This window comes from Sus scrofa, chromosome 4 (assembly GCF_054392235.1).
Source record: "Sus scrofa isolate SSC_HxYL_T2T_F1_AM1 chromosome 4, Sscrofa_HxYL_maternal_Yorkshire_Landrace_v2.0, whole genome shotgun sequence".
Lineage (NCBI taxonomy): Eukaryota > Metazoa > Chordata > Mammalia > Artiodactyla > Suidae > Sus > Sus scrofa.
Window position 1 is genome coordinate 134136706 of NC_139386.1, and position 15309 is coordinate 134152014.

The window sequence follows — 15309 nt, forward strand, 5'->3', positions numbered from 1 at the left end:
AGGACAGGTGGTTTGTTCTGGTTTGAAGCAGCACTGAGCGGGAGGAGCCAGCCCCATGCAAAATCCCCACGTGGACACGATGGGTGTCACTGGCCCTTCCTCCTGAGCTGGTCCCTGCCCCTCACTTCCTCGGCAACCCTGCATTCGAGTCTCCTCCAACTCCGCTAGTTCCCTTGAGCCGCCGGAAAACCAAGCTAATAATTCCCTTAATGCATTTGCCTGCGCCAAGTCATGTTGCACAAACCAAGAGAATTTTCGTTTTAGGGGAAGCAAAGGAAGCCAAAGCAATGACTCGCAGGTGGAATGGCAGAGACGTGACACTTGGGTAAAATACAACTTGGGGCAGAGGCGCATATCCTCAGCCTCCTTTGTGTGGCAGAAGCAGTCAAGTCAGCACCATCAGGCAGGCTTGGTAAACTTCAGGTCAGAGACCCCCCCCAAACACACGCACATACACTGCTTCCCACTGAGATGTTTTAAGCACAGTGTATAATCAGCTCTACCTACCTATGCAGAACTTAATAGTAATTAGTTCTAATTAACCTAGTACCGGATTCCTAAATACCTGAACTAAATTAGCAGAGTCTAGCTGTTCTGCTTACCCTCTGGTCTCCCCAGTCTCCAAAATTAATGGAACAGTGGTTTAAAAAATTCCAGAAATGGATAAAGAGCACCTTGGAGTTTCTTTGAAACCTAAGCTAGAGCAGCACCATGCATTGCTTTTATGCAGAATTTGATCACCTGGTTGGTCCTGGTTGGCTGCAGTCTAAAGCCTACGATGCCTTCTTTCCAGGGCCGGCCCCTCCGCACACTGGAACCTGGAAAGGTGGGAGGGGAGATGGAGAAGGCTTGTTTTGTTTGAGCATGTGAACATGATGGCTCTCATCAAGTTCAATGTCGTAAGTTTTCTTCCACAAGAAGGAAGAGCACACTTCCCCGTGAGAGACGGTTCTTTATTCATAGGAGTGGTTCCTAATCCTTGGCCGATAGAGCCCTTGAGAACACAGAGGCTGTGTCCCAGGTCACAGAGAAGGATGTGATGGTCACTACGGTTGAGTGTGTTCAGCTGTCGCAGCTCGTTTCAGACTGAGGTCCTGAAACACAGGAAAGGAACTGCTGGGAGGGGCGCAGAAACCCCCAAAAGGCTGCCAGGGCAACTATCCTTTCCAACATCCTCATTCAAAGTAATACGGTAATAAGAACAGGAAACTTCGGCCGTGTTTACCGATTCATAAAACATTCCCCCCAAAGGGAGAAATTTTTGGTTTTCTGTGAAGTCTGAAATCTCCAATCCTCTGGCATCGTTTCCAGGCATGTAGAAAACATTCACTTTTATTTTCGTCTGTTTTCATGTATTTCAATCAGTGGGCACAGCAGAAGCATCTGGGAAGTTATGCGGAGTTGGGGATTTTGTTTGTTTGTTTATTTATCTGTGGGTCTTCAAAATATAGTTTCGTACCCGTCACAAATCTACACTGAAATTGAATTTCATAGTCTGTATCAAAAAAAGAAAAGTGTACTTTGAAAAACTTCCCTAGTAAAATCTGAGATTGAGCCATAACTCAATGACACTCATGCAAACACCTTAACCCTACCTTTGAACGTTGCAATGACCAATTTTCAGGTTTCTAATCCGCACCGTCTAAATTTGGTGCATGGGGCGAGGAAAGGAGAGAGTGTTTAAACGCTACAATTTTGACAAAAGTGAACACAAGGCTGTGGAGTCCAGGACGCAATAGAAAAGAAGCAAAGAGCTCTCCCTCCCGTGGCTGCTTTCTCTCTGCCCCTCATTCTCACAGGGCAGCTCCCAGGCCCTCTCCCGACACCTGCTCTCATCCTCTCCCCTCGCCCTCTGCACATCTGCCTAGAAGACCTGACCTGGCTCCTTGGCTCCAACCCCATGTATATTCGAGTCCTGCGTTAGTCGGCCCAGGCTCCCTAACAAGGTACCACAGTCATTTATTTTCTCACCGTTCTGGAGGCTGGGCGTCTGAGACAAGATGTTGGCAGGGTTAGTTTCTTCTGAGGGCTCTCTCCTTGGCATGTAGGTGGCCATCTTCTCCCCGTGTCTTCACACGGTCTTCTTTCTGTGCGTTTCTGTGCCCTAATTTCCTCTTCTTATCTAGACACCTGCCATACTGGAATGGAACCTATCCCAGTAACCTGATTTTAACGTATCATCTCTTTCAAGACTCTATCTACAGATGCTATCACATTCTGAAGTATTAGGGGCAAGGCTTGAACAGGGGAACTTGGAGGGCATACAATCCAGACCATAAAACTCGGAATCATCTAACTCTAGACCTACTGGTGGAGACTGGCTCAGTGTTTGACGAACTCCCACGTCAAAACAAAGGGTAAGATCTCTGTGCTGCTTCAGAGGTCAAAGCAAGGACCAATGTGTGGAAGATAAAGGTTGAACTTTTCAGCCCAACGTGAAGAAAGAGTCACGTGACGATGAGAGGAGTGTAGTCCTTAGGGCTGCGCCCTTGACAGCATGTCCTTGTCGGAAGGGACAGCAGAGGCTGCACCTGTCCTCAGGAAAATCTAGCACAGGCTCCAAGTTCCCTTTCTCTTCTTCAATCTGATGATCTTCATGAAGGGACAGGAGCTCATGACATCGAGTCAAGGTGATCAAAATAAAGCAGTAGAAAAATCTCGAAAGTATAGGCATAGATGTGTCTGTATGTGCAGCATCATCGGATGTGAGAAGAGGAGTTTGGGGAAGCCTCATGTTCATACCTTCCCTGGAGTCATATGATGGCAAATAAAGTAAGGGCGTGAGCTGTTCCAGAAGCAGGTAACGCCGATGGGGAAAGCTAGACCAGCTCAGAAGGTCTTTCCCAACAGGAAATACCATTCAACAGGTGGACGTCCGTGGTAGTTAAGTGGAGAATTGTCCACCGAAACTGCGAAGATCAGAACTCAAGTGGTTTGACCTCAAGCAGGCTGCTCTGAGGATCAGTTTACAGTGCTCTTGCGCCAAAGCCACTCCAGAGGCCATCGGGGGCTCGTGTCAGCATCCATGGGCCCGTTGTCAGAGGACCCTGCATCCAGGCTCAGTTCTTCCATCTATTGTTTAGCTGACTTAGATATTCGTCATAAGACCTTATCTTCTTCAAACCTCCATTTCCTCATCTGTAAAATAGGAAGAATATTACCTATCCCACAGCAAGTTGTGAAAATTGAGATGATCGTGTAATTTACAAATGCAACTGTGCCATTTAATTCAATTTAATTGTGACTTGTAGCGCGTTATTCAAATATATGATATTACAATGGTCGCCATTGTGTTTTTCTTCTTGCCCAAGGTCACTGTCAATACTGTGTGCTCTAAATGCAAGTAGCATCCCTCTTAGATGCAACGTGAAAGGCTTCAAGGCACCCTCTCTGGCAGCACAACTCATTTGGAAAGAGGCAAACTTTCTAGACACAGCGGGAAAAATAATCCAAGCAACGCAAGCATCTCCAAAAAGATTCTAAGGAGGCAATCAAAGCCAAAAACTGAAGAAGGTGGAAAAATGAAGAAATTGTAATTCCAAACTTTCCTCTGCGTTAAGCTCTATCATAGATGTTTATTAAAAGTACAAACTCTCTTTTCCTGGAGATTCTCCCCCCACGTCCCCACTCACCATCCCTGATAGTCTAGTTCAGTAAGACAACACTCTGAAAAACACTTTCCTGGAAGATGAATTCAGATCCTCCGAAGAAGCACCTCATCCTTCTTTGAGCCTGTGGGGGCTTTGCGGTATTTGCCAAGCCCGGCACTGGTGGGCAGTACCGGCGGGACTTGGGGTTTCCTTAGCATCCTCTCCCTTATCTCCATCTGCCCACCTCCAAAATATGCCAAAATAATATTCAAGCTAAGAAAAGATTTTGTGCTTGCTGGGCAAAACAGCCTCAAGACAAGCCCCCATCCTTCTCTCCTTCCAGATGGCTGACCTAAACCCTGCATCTAGGAAGGCTGGAAGGAAGAGAGCTACACCCCGTGACCATGTGACCATATCAGGTCCCTGCTGAACTGTGCGAAGCTGGCATGTGTAGAGCTGTCTTGTCTTGTAAGGGGCTCCTCCAGGCACCCCGAGCTCAGATAGAATTGCGGCGGGGGTGGGGGAGCTGTGAAGACACACACACCTCAACCCACCACCCACTCCTACCAATTTACACAAGAAAAACCAATGCTGGGACGTAGCTCTAAAGCTCCTGAAGCCCCGAGTAAGAAACTGAGACATTTATGGGAACCTTTGGAATTGGGGAATTTTGTCCTTGCACCCTCTAATCACTGTCACTGAGGATGAAGCAAGACTGTTTTGTTCCTTTTTTCTTTTCCCGTGGTCACTGTCACCTGCCCTTGACCTGGTGGACTCAGCTGCTGCATCTCCAGATCGTGACAGTGGAGTCTGTAGCCAAGGCCGTGTGTAGCCTGTAGCTTCTCCCCTGACGCCCTGACCCACCGGAATCCAGGAAAAGGCCTGAATCAGGAGGGATAACTAAAACCGGTGACACGTTACTGTGCATCTTACGCTATTTCTGTCTTTGCCAAGAAGCTGAACAGTAGAGTGTATGCCGCACGCTCTTTTACAGTAATTTCTGCAGAAATCAATGCAGTGTAACCAAAGTGTGGTCAGTAGGTTAGATTCCTTATTCGTCCTTATTGAGACGTTTCACTTCTTCATCAAGAAATGATTTGTTTGCGTCACGCCATTTGACTTCTGGTTCAAGTGCTTTCAAAGAAAGAGATTCTTAAAAATGCATCCTTGAAAGCCGACCGTCTAATAGTCGTAAAATCAAGACAGGAGGTGAGACTAAAGATGGGTGAGGTGGGGGCGTGGGAGGGTCACCGGGGACGGAAATATTCAGTTCACACACATGTGGTTGCCAACAGAAGCCCGAAGAGCAAATGGAGCAGCCAGTTACAGAAAGCGGGCCGGGACATTCCTGCTGTGGCACGCCAGGACTGGCTGCGTCTCTGGAGCATTGGGACGCAGGTTCGAGCCCCACCCGGCACAGTGGGTTAAAGGAGCCTGCGTGCCACAGCTGTGGCGCAGGTCCCAACAGCAGCGCAGATCTGACCCCTGGCCCAGGAACTCCATATGCCATCGGGTGGCCAAAAAAGAAAAAAAAAAAAAAAAGTGGGCAAAAGCACATTTCAATTTCAATTTTAAAAAGCACCCAGTGTCCCAATACCTCTCCTATTGAAAAAAGAAAGTGGGCATTATTCAAAAGGAGAATGTTTGTGTGTGGGTGTGTGGGGGTGAGTGTGTGAGTGTGTGCGTGAGAGTGTGTAGGACCTTAAGACAAAGGTTCCACTTCAGCTTCTGAGCCTCCTAAACCATCATCCTCACCATCTCCCCCCTTGTGCCTGCTTTCACAGGCTGCAAAGCGCTCTCACAAATAGCACTTACTCACCCGGCAAATGTCTCTGGAGCTCCTCCTCGCCGCGGCGTTGCGCTGGACCCGGGAGGGAAACACGTGGACAGGGACAGCTCGCCTTCGAGAGCTCCACGGAAGCCATCTCCAACCCTGAACCAGTTTAAGGAAGAGAAAGTCTTGGCAGAATGGGACAAGGATTTTTTAACGTGCAATTTTCCCCTCGTTCTCCAAAACCCCAGAAAAGACACATGAGGAACAAAATGATCAATTTCCCCATATTTTGAGAAAATCATTTCACTACCTCTCACGCTTTAGGCTCTGCTGCTCATCATTTGGGACCTTCCTAGAATGTAAGGGTGCATGGCTCCCAAGCCTCCATAAACCTTTCCAGGGTGCTCAGAGACCTCCAGACAGCTTCTCTATTTGCCATGTCCTGGACTGAAAGGGGGCAGTATCTTTTCTCTCTAACAGTAATAGGTCAGGCATTAGGTTCACAGATAAACCTTGTGGGTGTCAATTTAAAAAGCTATTAAGGATCACCTGTGATCAGTGTCAGGCACTGTGATTGGAATCTCGACACAGACCAGAAGGCCCACCCCCGAGCCCGAGGGGACAATGCGCATAAAAAGCTAACTAAACACAAGGGAACACTCCACCCTCAAGGGGCGGCTGGACTGGAGGGCAGACTGGTCACCTGCCCCTCTGCCCAGCCCTCTCCCCAGCATCCTGCCCACTCCCTGTTGGGGACGAGCCTCTGACACAGAGAGCTGTCGTGGTTTAGGCACGATGTTGGTTGTTATTTAAATCCTTCAACATTTTAGAGTGGGCTATGAAAATATGGCTTCTGAGCCACTTAGAAACCAAGCCAGACTCATTTCACTTTGAAATCACATCAGATTAATCATATTTTGATAAGAATACTGAATTCAGGGACTAGATGGACCTAGTGAATCTTGACTCGCACAAGAATTCTGAGAAGGTCGCAAGATTTCCCACTGGTCAAGTTGAAAAATAATTTGTACCCAATGATATCACAATAAGATGAACTGATAAGGATTAAACCACTGATCAGCCTTAAGGGGAGTTTCTAAAGACATTTCATAGGGCTGTGTCCTTAGCCCTGTTGTAGCCAACACATTACACAACAATTTGTAGAAAGATGTATGAATTGTGCACTACCAACATGTCAATGAATTTTAAAATCTCAGAATATGGCAAAAAAAAAAAAAAAAAAAAAAAGGCACTGAGCCTGGTCCATGATAGATATATTTTTGAAACCTTCTCGAATGAATGAATAAATAAACAAATGTATTGCATAAGTTGAAAGAAAAACTAACATTTAATAGACCACATGTAGTGAGATAAATGCAAGGTCCAGCCCCAGGGCCCAAAACTGCCAAAGTACAACAGAGAAGCAGAGGGTTTACTGAGCAGTTTGAATGGCCTGCCATCTCCACACCCCCCCCGCCAAAAAAAACAGGAAAATGTAATACTCTAATTGGTTGTATCAATAGAAGTATAGACCCTAGAATGAAGGAGATGATGGTCTATTTTGTCCTATCAGGCCCTCTCTGGAGCGTGTCGCTCGATTCCAAACACTACACACTGAATGGACTTAAAAACAGAACGGTGGTGAGGAAGCTAAGCATCCTGCCTTGTGAGACATAATGTGTTTCGGGGGATTATCATCGTAGGCGTAAACAGCGCTAAGTGACAAAGGCTTTCCATGCATTTTCTCATCAGCTTCTCACAACGTCTGGCCTGTGAAGTAAGTACTATTATTACCCCATTTCGCAAACAAGACAATAAAGGCTAGGAGAGGCCAGGCAATTTGCCCAAAGTCAGAGAGGTGACAGATGGAGGGAGCCATGGGTCTCAACAAGGCTTCTCTCATTCTGGAGCCCGCACACTTAAAACAAATATTAGGAGGAGACGATCTTAGACAGACACAGGATTGCAGCGTATTCACACCGGGCTGAAGAAAGGGTGCTCGAACCCAAGCATGGGAGTTGCTGGGAAACCCGGCTCGTTGTATGAGAAACTTTATAATAATTCTTCGAGTTGTCTCACGCAGCTCTCCTCTCATGCTTTTCCACACCATTTCAGGTCAAATTGACCATTTCCTTGAATGAGGACAATTATATTAATTGCAAAGGGTTTTCTGTTTTCTGTCTGTAAGGACTCCGGGTTCAGAATTTTAAGGTGGTATGTTTCTGTGGGTTGTATTTCTAGGTCTGCCCATATTTCTGTTCCTATGAACTACTGCACAGATCTGAGTAATGTGAGGGTCAAAGACATGTACCTTTACTTTATAAAATAAACTAGCTGTGGCTGCCCTTGAAAGCCAGGCGCTGCTCCGTCCTCGGTGCCACCTTGAAGCCACCATGGGAGATGCACGAGTCACCCTCAGTTTTGAAAAGAAGCAATCCATTTCCACGTTGCAATCTACTTGAAATAATCTCCCCAATTACATGGAAGTAATTTACCCTGTATTTGTGCTGTGCTTTCGGACTATCAAATATCTCTTTCTCTCACCCCCAGGGGCAGCAGCTGGGATTAAAACTTCCACGACCAGCCGGGCTGGGGCTTTATTATTTAACTCTTATTATTTAACTCTTTCCTGCTCACCGAGGGGCAGACAGGGTTGGTAGCTGAGGACAACTGAAGACCCCTTTCGCCGAAGACACGCTATGGCAATAGTCACCTTCTGATGTCAGATCCATCCTCTTTCCAAAACTGCTTATGGTCTTTCGTACAAATGCTTTCTCCAGCACTGAGGCTGACCTACATAAAGCTGAGCGTGCAAAAGCGACACATTTCATCAAGTCACACGTGGACCCGTGCAGGACCAAACAGACACATCTTATTGTTTGCTGCAAAGATCAGGCAGAGCTCAAGTGGCCGAGCCCAGTGGCCCCTCTCCGCTGGGAAAAGTCTCACTTTCCACCCCCGCCCTGGGCCACCAAAGCCCGCAGCAGGGGTGTGTCTTTCCAATTCTCCGTCCTGGGTGGAGCCCCCAAATCCGTGGGCTTCCTCCCGCTGTCTCCTACGGAGAGGAAGACAAAGCCTTTTCCCATCACTCTTGGCTTCTCACCCCTGAGAACCATGGGTGATGTGACCTCTCCTATACAGTCGACTTACGACTTGGAGCTGTTTTAGGCTTATAGAAAAACGGAGCAGAAAGTACACACAGGGCTATACACCCTCACCCCCACCCCACATCCTCCCTCCCCCCCCGCAGTTTCCAGCACCATGACCCGCCCCCGGCCTTGAGCCTGACTTTTTGATAGAACCGTCCAGTCTCGTGGTTCTGGAGTTCCCTGAGCTTGAGATGACAAAGGACACGGCCCGGCCCGTGGATGTTCCGAAGACAACGCGGCCTTCGGGACGCCCCCCTCATTGGGGGGGACCAGCCGCTCCCCATCCTGAGCTGAGCCCTCTCCTCCTCCTCAGCCTCGACCCGCCCGGAGGCCCCGAAACACCAGCCAGACGGGGGTGGAGGTGAGAATGGCTCTGGCAAGAGGCTGAAGACAGCAAGTTTCAACAGGGTGTTTTGAAGAGATTGTTGGCGACATGGTCTCGTTCAATTACACGGGCTCAGCCTTCCCTGAGTAAACGCTTATGAGACCAGTTTGGCAGGCATCACGGGGCTGTTGTCGCTAAGAGTTGGCCCCACAAATCTCTTTGACCCAGGTCGCTGTGCTAGGGCGACGCTCCCCGTGCCTGGCCCTCTTTCTGCACCAGCTTTTAATTGCTAATGAATTAAACTTTCCGGGGAGATAAGAATCACGTTGTTTGTGTGCACACGGGCTGCACGGCCAACAAGGACCATATCAATAAACCGGCTCGGAGCTGTAGCTGCGGGCGGCCCCGCGGCGTCTGGGTTCAGGAGCAGCCTGGGCAGCCCCCACGCAGAAGGGCTGCCACAGGCTCACGCAGTGTTCAAAGCCGCAGCTCACACCCGCACCTCAGACATTACACCTAATTATGCTATTTGTCAGGATGGGAACCTGCTCCCCACACCGTAAGTGGTCCTGAGGCTCCAGTGTGGGGCTGAGCCCCGTAAATATGCCAGGTCGACTCTGTAGGATTCGGAGCCCACGAGGCTGCGCGGTGTTTGTGGAAACGGGCGTGATCCGTCCTGGCGCGCATCCTGTTCCCCAGGAGGACCCGCGTTTCTCCTTGGTCCTGCCCCGATCCGAGGGGAACGGTGTGTGCGTTTATTTTTGGAAACGCACTGCAACATCTGCAGGCATCTCCTAGGAAATACAGAGCACTCGGTCCACCAAGGTGTTGGGGGTGCTGGTGGGGAGGGGCTGTGTGTTTATCCGAGTTCAAAGGAGGGCGGCCCGGGGGGGAAAGGACAGCCCAGCCACTCTAGTCAACAACGCTGGATTGCACTTTTGCACGCTGCTAAAAGAGCAGCTCTTAGAAGCTCGCATCACAAGACAAAAACAATGGCAACTACGGAAGGGGACCGAGGTCAACTAGCCTCAGGTGCTCATCATTTCACGACGTACACAAATGTCGAATCATGATGTCACACACCCAAAACTAGTGTAACGTAACGTTATTTGTCAGGGATCGCACAATAAATAAATAAATACAGTGCTGTCATGACCAGGAGAGATAGCTAATGCCTAGAGGGCTGAGTCCTGCTTTGGGCCTGGCTCCTGATCTTGGGACTGTCGAGTGTCATGTGGTTTATAGTCTTTGCCTGTCAGCAGGAGTGGTGTGGTGTGATGAGAACACGAACCATTGTTTTGGCTGTGTGTTAAGTGCACAGAATCCTCTGGTGCTGTAAGAACGTGTGTGTGTGTGTGTGTGTGTGTGTGTGTGTGTGTGCGCCTTCCTCTGCTCCACCCCCTCTGAGGTGGTAGCAGATCCAGGCAGCGAGGGTGAGTTGACGCACTGGAAGCTGGTCAGAAGGCCTGCAAATCACTAAGCATCAGTCAAGAGGCTTCAAAAGTGAATTTTATGTGATCAACCAGAGACTGAAATCACACATCGAGGCCCTAGGAGAGCTCAGGGCGAACCCAGTCAAGGGGGTCGTTTCACTCCCCAAATCCCGCCTCTGGCTTCCAGGCAGACCTGGTAAATCCGCGAGAGTTTATGAGGCCGTTGTTCACCCCGACATGTAGGGACGCTGCCTCCAGCAGGTAGATGTTGAACCTATGTGACTGTCAGCCTCTTTCCACGTGCACGTCCAAATCCTGAAATCCACCTCAACTCACTATAGCTATTCATTTTTAAAATCGTCAACTTGTCTAGACGTAGCTCGGATTCCCTGAAATGAGATCTTTTTCTGGGTCCCACATTTGCTGCAGTAGAAACCCCACCCCCGCCCCGCCTTTAGGTCAGGTGCCCAAACCAAAGGCCATCACTGCTGCCTGACTTCCGAGACTTCATATTCTCACTTTTCACCGGGAGGGAGGCAGGGGTTGGGGGGGAGGCAATCAGCCCCCCGCCCGGGCTCCGCTCCCCTCTGCACAGGAGCACCAGGCCTTGGTTCAAGTCAGGCCTACCTTGTACCTGGAGGGCCCTTCCTTTTTCTTTTTTTCTTTTTGCTTTTTTTAGGTCCTCACCGATGGCATATGGAGGTTCCCAGGCTAGGGCTCTAATTGGCACTACAGCTGCCGGCCTACTCCACAGCCACGGCAACGCGGGATCCGAGCTGCATCTATGGCCCTCACCACAGCTCTGGCAACGCCAGATCCTTAACCCACTGAGCGAGGCCAGGGATGGAACCCACAGCCTCATGGTTCCTGGTCGGATTCATTTCTGCTGTGCCACGACGGGGACTGCCTGGCGTGCCCTTTCTACCCAAATCTTGGCTACGCTACAAGATCCCAGTCCCTGGGTTCCGGTGACCAACACCAGGCCATTCTAATCTCACCGTCGTAGACGTTTAGATTTGCCATTCATAGGACGCCATTCGGGGATGGTTTAAAGTGTGTTGCTTTGCCTTGACCTCTAATTGGAGGGTCTGTAGTAGCGTCTGCGCACATCTCCGGAGTTTCCACAGCGCGCTGCCAGAAACACAGCCAGCACCCGCTTCGGAGGACATCACATGGATCACTGACACATGGATGTTCCTGCCTGCCGTCCCCTCCATAACAGGTGGAGCACCCCCCCCCCCACCACACTAAGCGCATCATAAGACGACCATGATGTGGACATAGGAAGGAACTAGTGTTTTGAAGCCAAACAGATCCAAGTTCAAATCCCAGTCCAACTACTTTGTTTGATCTTGGGCAACTTCAACTTTTCTGAGCCTCCCGTTCCTAAGCTGCAAAGTGAGGACGAATAATACAAACCTTATTTCCATGTGGGGATGATTCAGTGCGTCTGTGTCTGTACTACGCCTGGCACGGTTCTTGGCACATATTAAGGAACCCAAACATGCCAGGTCCTGTCTTTCCCCCTCATCTTCCTCCTCTCTCTGTCCCCACCCTTTCATGACAAGGCAAAATTTGCCAAAACCAAGAGAGACTGAAACGTCCCCTCTTGTGTGCTTTTGGCCGCGGAACAGAACTATAGCCTGTCTCAAGCATCCCATCCACAGGCTGGGGAGTACCTACCTTGAGCTGATCACACCCCGCGTGTTGCAGAGAGGATGCTGGTTGATGTACTTCCTGCGGTTATGACGGGGACACGGATGTAATAGGAATGCCTGGTCTTTGAGGTCTACAGCTGTCTACCAGAAGCACAGCCAGCACCCACTTAAGAAGACATCAGATGGATCACTGATACTTGCATTTTCCTGACTGCCCTTCATTTGTCCACCTCAGTGGGAGAACAGGGAGACCCTGTGCATCTTCTGCCCACGGGAGGGGTCAAACACCCCCACTCCAAGCAGACGGAGTGTCCTCCCTGTGTCACAGGAACATGGCCTGGAAAAGCTGAGGGCCGTGTGTGACATGATTACCTATTTACTGGAGACAGTTGTGTCGTAACTAATCATCTAATCTAATACCACTGAGGACCATCAGACTGAAAGGTCGAGGGTGTAAGATTAGGGAGAAAGCAGCCTTAAAAGTGCATTTAAAAGGGCCTCACAGATCAAAATTCCGCCTCAGATCCTACCTTGCTGCCACGGCTCCCTGGCCTTTTGGGGGCTGAGAAATGCCACCACCTTTCAAACTCAGGGTGTTTTTACAGCCTCCACTCCTGGGGGCTTTATCCCATGACGTCTCTTAATTAGCAGTTGGCAATGATGATTTCACCTTGTGTGATGGCGCATTAGCTCTACGAAGGAAAAGTCTATACTAGGAGTGTCTTGACACACTCGTAGTGGAAGTTTTTGCCCCAAACGTTATTTTTCCCTTGGGACCAGCTTAAGACAAGTTCTATTTGCTTCTATTTGTGGTTCCCTCTTTCTAAGAAAACTGAATGGTCATCATTCCTAGAGATTTTCATCATACAAACTATTTTTTAGATCTTAAAAACCTCATATGAAAAACCACCCTTTATTCCTCACGGTTAAAAGCCTGAATGGACATCTGGACTTTGTTCCTCTTTATTAATAAAGGAAAAGTCTCGTCACAGTTCAAATTCCATAGAGGAATCCCTTGAAGAATCACTCTGTGGTTCTGATGGTGCAAACGTGGCCAGGAAGACATTTATTTTAATTCCAGATATTTGAGTCCTTTTCCTGGATGCTTTCAAAAGCTGCTCTCGCTTCAGTCCCTGACAGCTTCAAACCCTGATACTTTGAAATGCCTCAGAATAGAACATCTTTGGAGAAAGATCTAGACATCCCCTCTTCTTCCAGGAAAAACAAAAACATAAAACTCCATAACTCTGAGAATAGAATGGGTTCTGCTGAGGTAATAAATTAGCCCTGAAATTCCAATAGATTATCAAGACAAAGGTGTATCTTTTTCGTTCTAGTTAATATTCATCACAGAGTATTAAGATGCTCTGCTCCTATGGTGACTCAGGGGCCAGGTTGAAGGTGGTTACACCACCTGGCCATGTCTCCACACAGAAGAAAGAGGAGACAAGGAGATCTCATCAGTATCCTTCTATGCTGGGTCTCAGAACAGACACCATCCCACTTCTAGAGCAGATGTTACTGGTCCCTGTAAGTTCCAGGAAATGGGGTCTTCCCCATGTGGAAAATAAGAGGAGAGCCAGATATTGGTGAAACCCAGGATGTCTAACACACACACACACACACACACACACACACACACACACACACACACACATGTGCGCCACCCACTGTCTACATCAGGGTTTTATGCCTCGAGAAGAGCAAAGCCAACCAAAAAAGGCTGAACACAAAGGAAATCTCTAAGCCTGGATACCCAGTGTATCCAGAATAATGAAAACCGAGTTAAAATACTTACTGTGTACTTTTGTTGAGAAGCATGCAAATTCCTACTCTGCTTTTAATTCCTTGATTTTTTCAATATCGTGTTGTAAGATTTTTTGGTCAAAGTTTTACATTGTAGGTAATAGAAGAATTTCCAAGGAGAAAGATGGGTGCTCACACTTTAAAAGTGTGAGGTCAGTTACTACTTGGTTCATATCACACTCATCGGCACATCCCAAGTTCCTGAATGGAGTCTGAGCTCTTTAGTGTGCTCACCTCCATCAGTTCCTTTGGCTTGTTTGTCTTTGCTCAAAAGGCAAACTCAGAGTTCCTGGTGTGGTATAACAGGATCAGTAGTGTCTTAGAAGTGCTGGGATGTAGGTTTAACCCCAGGCCTGACCGGCTTAGTGGGTTAAGGATCTGGCATTGCTGCAGCTGTGGCTTGGGTTGCAGCTATGGTTCGGATCTGATCCTTGACCTGGGAACTCCTGATGCCAAGGGGCAGCCAAAAAAAAAAGACAAACTCATACCCAAAATGGAGCCTGGCACAGGGCCCAACACAGAAGATATTCAGTGTAAGCAACAATGCTTAGGAATAACAAATGAGTGTGAACTTAGAAGCATCAATACCAAGGGTATTTAGACCAATTTCTAGCTTCATACTCAAGGTCATGACAATAAAATTCAAAATCAGTGTGTCTTACCTACCATACATGGTAAGTAGCACCAAGGGCAGTACTGATTACACTGAAAGGATAATTAGGAAAAGGACAAAGACTTTCATGTTTGCCTCCAATTTTGAATCTGTCCTCCCCCATTCTCTTCCCCATTTGCACAGTTTCTTATGAGACAGTTTTCATTCATCAAGGAGGCAACACCACCACAGCCTCACACCAGAGGAAGCCACTGTGCAGTTGTCACTCCCCATCTGAAGAGAGAAGCCACCAGTCTTTCTTGGAAATAAGGTGCAATCAAAAGTAGTTGTCTAATTCTTCTCTTAGTAGAAGAAAATGCTGGCCAGGATTATGCAAGGAGACTTCTCCATTGGAAGAGCCTGATTTAGAACTCAGCCATTCTCTGATCCTTACAGGAGAACAAAGTCATGTCAGAAAAGCAGCTAATATGAGGTGGAAAGGTTCTTCATTTCAATCAGACTTTTATTAGACAAAATAAATAAATAAATAATATGTAGCATGCAGTGAGTATTGCTTCATGTTGGGCAGCATCCTAAGGTGACCACACTGAACTTGGGTTCACTCACCTGCCACACAGAAAAGCCAACCTACAGACACTGGGTTGTGGTGAAGGAAAGTACAGCATTTATCTGCAGGGTATCAAGCGAGGAGAATGGGCAGCTGGCGCTCAAAAGACCCAAACTCCCCTAAGGCTTTCAGGGAAGGGTTTTTAAAGGCAAATTTGGGGGTAAGGGTTGCAGAGTACCTAACTCTCTTGTGATCCTTTGGTGGCAAGGTAACAGTGTTTTGGGAAATTAATTATCAACATTCTGGTTCCAACCAGCCTGGGGTCTACATGCTTGTGATCAGTATGTAGTTACCACCCTCCACCTGGTTGGGGGGTGGTTTCTGCAGGACAGTTCAAAGATATGCAGTAGATTG

At 48.1% G+C, this 15309-nt stretch overlaps 1 long non-coding RNA gene across 1 annotated transcript in view; it reads right to left on the reverse strand.

The window, feature by feature from the left end:
- Positions 1-214: 214 nt before the first annotated feature.
- LOC106510248 (uncharacterized) overlaps positions 215-15309 on the reverse strand; it is a 46202-nt gene continuing 31107 nt past the window's right edge. The window contains exons 6-7 of the long non-coding RNA XR_014844906.1: positions 5410-5523; positions 215-3138 (exon numbers count right to left, since the gene is read on the reverse strand). This is a non-coding gene — a long non-coding RNA (uncharacterized LOC106510248). The remainder of the gene's footprint in view (positions 3139-5409; positions 5524-15309) is intronic.